The sequence below is a fragment of the Petaurus breviceps genome, unplaced genomic scaffold (assembly GCF_028583685.1).
Source record: "Petaurus breviceps papuanus isolate PSGF00001 unplaced genomic scaffold, PetGlider_PUasm1.0 424, whole genome shotgun sequence".
In the NCBI taxonomy this organism is placed as follows: Eukaryota; Metazoa; Chordata; class Mammalia; order Diprotodontia; family Petauridae; genus Petaurus; species Petaurus breviceps.
In genome coordinates this window covers 87,819-94,312 of record NW_027186328.1, presented here as the reverse complement: position 1 = coordinate 94,312, position 6,494 = coordinate 87,819, and the positions used below count along the sequence as shown (strand labels likewise).

Sequence of the window (6,494 nt, the reverse complement as noted above, 5' to 3'; positions counted from 1 at the left end):
CATGGAATGAATCATATTGAAAGAGAAACATTGAACTTTTCCATCAATGCGAAAGCATTGCACAAGTTACCTCCCTCTAAGCAACTTTGACATTCTTTCCCCTAGACTGAAGATGCTTCTGATTTAGTTTCAGTCATTAAATCAGTCAATTGTAAATACCCAGCTGCTCTTATATTGATTTGAAATACACTAGGACCCCATTCCACACAGATACACTTTTACTACAGTAACTTTAACATCCCAACCTCAGGCCATGGGATACTGATTCAACATTGCATTTGTATCCTTATTTCCTTTCCTTCTCAAATTTGACTGAGCTATTAATTAACATCTGTCTTCTTAAATAACCTCCTCACACTCTCCCCACATACTTAAACTGTCTGAAAGTGACAAAGTGTCCAGACAGAAGGGGACTGGATAACCCTCATTTGTCCCCAAACCTCCTTATCTGCCTTCCATATGTCTAACCAAACCTTTATTTATCTTCCCATATCTCTCATCCCATTACTAAGATAGCCGTTCTCTACTGGAATCCCAGCTTAAATAAAATGCAGAGGTTAATGGCTAATGTCACAAGCTGATGAATTATATATCATTCCCATAACATTCAGAAAGAATATCCTTATCTTGGATCGATAAGAGTGAAATTTCATATACCTACATTATGCCTAACTTTTCATTGAATATCAAACTCTGCCGTAAAGATGAAAAGCAGGGGCCTGATTAGATAAAGCACCCACCTACAGTAGCACATTCACCTCATAGCCAGACTCAGGAATAGTCGGGTGGGAAACATTCTCTTCCAAAGGCCAAATGCAGTCCCCTGCCCCCACCTGTTAACAACACAGAACCACAGACCCCCCCCCTGAGTAATTCAGGGCATTCCTCTCAGATTCTAATTTGATGTAGTCAATTGTACCCAAATTCAAATTCAAAACAAAATTAGTTATGGTCGGTCCCACAAACCCTTTTACCTTAAACATCAAGTTTCACTAACTACAACTTAGTTAGATACAGTTATTTTACTCTCATTGAATTGCAATAAGCCATAAAGATTTACCAGGACTCACATACCTAAGGGATTCCATTTAACATCTTTACCAGGATCCCCATCCTAAATCCCAAGTTTGTACTAAAGATCAATGACTAGAAATCCATTTTATTGATTTTTTTTTTCCTTTGGACTTTCTTTTATTGGGCTAAAATAGCGGTGCTTTTAGGATTTCCATTATTGTACTCTCCAACAGAAAGCATGGGGACGTGTTAAAGTATACAGTACACCATTTTCATACATGTACAACATTGGTGGATGAACAATGTCTCTTAGCAATAATACTGGGTGTAGCCTCTGGTTTTACCAGCTGCATACTCAGACTATTCTAAGTAAAAATCTCTCTTGACACGGCAAAGTGATTAGAATGTGCAAACTGATATAGTAGCTTTCATCCACTTTGTAAAGGGTACCATCACAGGAAAGTCCGCTTAAGATGTTGGGAGGTTTAATAAAGTTGGAATGCTGCTGGCACTGTTGAATTGGGCAACATTTCTTCAGACCTGGCCCAGAGCTACCATGCATCTGTATATTAAAGCAATTGACACGATGACTTTTTACATACCTTCCCAGGCACTGGAGTTCTTCTGTTAATTTGCCAGACTAGGTCATAAAAGGTCTCATTAACGTTTATCTTTGATTTAGCAGAAGAAAGACTAGGTTCTGTCTTTCATTTTCCGGGTCACACTTGTTACCAACAAGAATCATCGGCACATCATCAGTGTGTTTAACTCGAAGTATCTGATCTGGAAGATCTTGTAAATCATTCAACGTGGACTGCTGTGATGGAAGAGACTAATGCAAAGCCTTGTCCATTTCTCATGTACAAAGCTCTCATTGCCCTAAGTTGTTCTGTGCCTGCAGCGTCCACGATCTCCAGCATGCATTGTTGGGCATCGACTTCAGCTTGCTTTCTATATGAATCTTCTAACGTAGGATCATATTTTTCAATAAATATTCCTTGAACAAACTGTACAGTCAGGGCACACTTTCCAACACCTCCTGAGCCGAGAACAGCTAGCTTGTATTCACGCATGGTGGAAGATTGTAGTCAACACTTCAGGAATCAGGGCGCTGCCACTGAGTCCCCCGGAGGGCCCCCTCCAGAGCCGGGCTCTCTCTCGGCGTCTCCATTTCCGCGCTCGGCCGCCAAGGCCAGTGGGTCGCCCGGCTGCTGCTGCCGCTGCCGCTCCGGCTCGTTCCACGCCTGACTCTTATTTTATTGATTTTAAAAGCCAGTTTGGAGGCTGCCTGGTTTCCAAATCCACTGTCCCTCAATGAGACTTCTTTAGGGACCCTTATTGTTACTTCTGTCCCTTTCCCCTCTTTCTCTTCTTCCTGACTGGGTGTGGTGAAGCTCTCTTCTTAATCTGATCTGTGATCAATAGAATGATCCCGGGACTCTTTAGTTTAGGCAATCTGCCTGAACTTCCCAAATCACTGGGTCCCAGCTTGAAACATCAGAAAATTCACAATTACTAACCTCTTATTTAAAATCTTCCCAAAAGGCATTGTTAACTTTTTAATACTTTTTAGAAGGTAGGCATTCCCAATGGACACCAATCAACCTTGACCGGCAATATAATTACCGATTCTCCTTTAACAAAAGCAATTTTAACTAAAACTTCCTTCTTAAACATTGGAATTCATTGAAACTAATTTGTATTTTAAAAGACATGTGGCTCTAAGTTCCCAACTCTATAAACTCTCTTAAAACCAAAGCTTAAGTCCTGTCTCTTGGAGACTTCAAATAAAATTGCTGGAAGCTTCCCACCCCCATTCTTCTAGGAGATTTCGTCAGATTAGTAAAAGGCTTTGACCCTGATAAAAAGACTTAAGGATTTGAACAGGGTATGGCTAAAGACCACAAGGACCTGAGAGCACATGACTTGCTTCTCACCTACCCCTATCCAAACTATTCCTTTTAGAAATCTCCACCTTCAGTGCCCCAGATATTTGAATTGAGACTTTTCCTTATCCCATCCTGCAGTACTTCTACAATCTGAATTCATTCAAACTAAACTGGGGTTAAGAGTCCTTAAGTAACACCCACTTGGGGTTCACCTACAAAACTACCAGAACTGACTTAGATACCCTTCTGGTTACATTCCCATTGGCAAAAACTTTCCACTTTGGGTGAGGCAGGAAATGGTCAAATGCTGGTCAGCCTGCTTTCTTTGCCTTCTCTTTTTTTGCCTCCACCCCCCAAACCTTCCCAGAGCTTAGAATGTGAAAAGAGAAAAATTGCTTTTTCTTTCACCACAAACAGGAGACATTTCAGACAGACACACAGACACAGGACACTTATGAGAGCACTCAAAAATTTTTAGATAGATCAAAAAGTCAGGACCCTTCCCAGATTTTTCTTCCTTCCTAGCCACCCTTTCCTTTGAATTCTCTTCCCCCATTTCCTAGACTGCTGCCCGGCAGCCTCTGGGTAAGCACCCCAACAATCTCTAGGGGTGAGGACCCTTCCAGTCCTCCCTTGCTCCCCCGACCCATTAAAGTCCCCCTACCTTGATATCAAGTGTCTTGATTTAATTTCCCCATTGAGGCCCTGCAGGGCCTGACTCCATGATGCAGTGTGCAGTCTGGCATACCTTCTGCCTGGAACTGACATGATGCTGGGGAGATGTTATTCCCTTGCCTTAGTTTGTCCCCACAGTCTTAAAGGCAAATTTCTATAATCACTATTAAAGAACTGATTTTGGAACACGTTAGGTGTCTGTAATAGCGGGCTGTCAGGCTTAGGATCTCAACACAACGTGCAGCAAGTGGTTATTTAGACTTGGTATCTGTTGTCAGTATAGACATATAAACCTATATATAAACCAGGGTCCTTTAGTTCTTTGTAATTATATGGGGACAACTAGATCAAGGGCTTGCGAGGACATTATCCCATTACCTAGTTAACATCGTACTCGACTCACTTTTGTTATAATTAACATTAAAATAAGTATGGTTTGAGGTCTATTTTGTAAATACTTAAAAAAAGGGTGGGGGACATGACATGAGCAGAAGCGGAATTGTTTTGTTGTTTGATATGTATTGTGTTAAAAATTGATTACTTAATGTATTTATGTATGTCTTGGAACCTGTTACTAATTCCTTAGTGACCCCCTGGTGGAGGAATTAATAATGGATTAATATAAAATACAAGAAACTGAGTTCTAATGTGAGTTTCTTGAACATGACAATCGCCTAAGCTTCCAGTTTTGATTTTGTAGGAATAAGGGCATGAGGTTTAGGAGTGGTAATTAAAAATTGTTCCAAGGTCACTTTTGTAGGAGAGTGGACGACAAAGAGACTGAGATTCGGGGCTAAAGATGGCTGGAACAAGTACCCTAAGGACTTCAGTCAGATGCTGTTCCCTCCCCCCCATCCCAGGCAACTGGGTGAGAGGAGACAAATGGACCTGGAAAGGACAATTGATCATTTGCCATTATTTTCTTTTGGGTCTCTGTACTCATAAAGGGGTCAATGCACCAATCTTCCCTAACGGGGAGGTGGGAGTTGGGACTCCCATTTACATAGTAAAGAGGTCCATAAGGCTTCAGACAGTAATAGAGACTTTGACCAACCAAGCTGCCAGAGCTTTGCACCTGTTAGCTGATCGGGCTGCTCGAAGAAGAGAGGCTGTCATGCAGCACCGTTTAGTGATTAGACTCTTTGCTGGCAGAAGGAGGGGTGTGTGGCAGGCTGAACCGGTCAAACTGCTGCATAAGGATCTCTGATCATGGAAAAGTAGTACGTAAAAGGCTGAACCAAGAACATTAGAAGACGAGCTCATGCCCCTGTGCCAACTCGGACAGGTCCCTTTCGCACCTCCTGGTGGGGCTGGCTGTCTGGATCTTGGTGCCGCTGGCCTTGGGCGGAGTTATCTTGGGGCGGTGCGTCTCCCTGGAATCACTCGGGTAATAACTCCGACAGCACAGGAATGTGTCCAGCCCCGGAGGGGTAAAGCCGGTCAGAGAAGGCCGGGATTCCCCTCCTGCTGAGGACCGTGGGGCCACGTGGCCGCGCTGCGGGTGCGGCAGAGAACCCTCCTGACCTTGATCAGGGTGGAAAGGCTGCCTGTGCGTGGTAGCGCCCCTATGCAGGACGCGCCGCGAGCGCGGGGCACAGGGTGCAGCCGTGCGGGGGCAGGAGCCCGCGCTCCCTCCCGAGAGGATCCCCCCCGTGACCATCCCTCCCGTGATGAGGGCGCGGAGGCCGCAGGTGGGACCCAGGGATCTCAGAGAGACACTGCCTCAGTTGTTGCGGGCCCACGGCAGGGGAGTCCCCCTGCCCCTGCTCATGGAGGCCCCCCGGGTCCGCTGCAGAGGAAGCCAGAGAGACGCCCGAACTGCGGGGCACCTTCCCGGAGCTCACGCGTGGCTCTGCCCAGTGCAGGAAGGCGCCCCGCTGCGCAGCCTCGGCCGGCCTTATTTCCCCAGCTCCACTGAATCCTCTGCTGCCCTGGAGCCCGAGCGGCTCCCGGCCCTCAGACCTTCTCCACCCCTTGGGGCGGCCTTCTGCCCGGTGTCGGCTTCCCTGCCTAGCAACGGAGGCGTCATCACGATGCTCCTGGAAGGGCATTGGAGGAGACCAGCCACGGGACGGCCTCACTCGGACCTCTGGGCTCCAGGAGAGCTCACTCCCCGCCCCTAGGCCCCGCCCCTCGGCCCCGCCCCTCGGCCCCTTCCCCGCTCCGCCCCATTGTTGGCTCCGCCCTCAGGCTTCTCCTTAGGAAAGTCTAGACCCCGCCTTTCGCCCAGCCAATTGTAATCCACAGGGGTGCCCACGTGGTCCTCACCCCGCCCATCCACCACGAGCACGGGCCTGTTGCAGCACGGACTACATTTCCCAGAAGGCCGGCCACCGCAACCGGAAGCGGCCCTCCATGGGAGCCCACCGAGCGGCCCCGCCCTCGGCCTGGGGCCAGACCTTGGGAGGCTCCTAGGAGCCGCTTCCGGTCGCCTACCTGCTGGAGAGTGCAGAGTTTCCGTGGGTCCTAAAGGCCCTGGAACTGTGGGTGGGGTTAGGTGAGCTCTGGGGACGGGCCCGAAGGTGGGCGTGTGTCCCTGACCCAGCTGACCTGCAGAAGCTGGGGGAGACCTGTGCAGCTGGCCCCGTGCTCCCAGGTAGGAGCCCCCCCCACGCCTGTCCGGCCCCCCCATCTCCTCCCAGACCCGGGGCCCCCCCGCCAGGACCGGGTTCTCTGTGTGCGGGAGCCTGGCCCCGGGGGATCGTGCTGCGCCCTCCTGTCAGGCTGAGGGCACCGGGGTCAGGGTGCCCCCCCCCCAGGCCTGAGGCCCAGGTCCTCTCCCTGCTCCCCCATCCGTCCCCAGCACCGTGGGGGGGCCATGGCCTCGGCCCGCCCCCGCTCCTCCTCTGCAGGGGCTGCTCCAGGGCGCGGGGGCTGCTCGGACCCTCCCTCCCTGTGCAGCTGCCTGTCCTGGGA

General features: G+C 48.9%; 1 pseudogene; it reads right to left on the bottom strand.

The window, feature by feature from the left end:
* Positions 1–1,163: 1,163 nt before the first annotated feature.
* Positions 1,164–5,621, bottom strand: LOC138171320 (ras-related protein Rap-1b pseudogene; annotated as a pseudogene).
* Between the last annotated feature and the right edge of the window lie 873 nt (positions 5,622–6,494).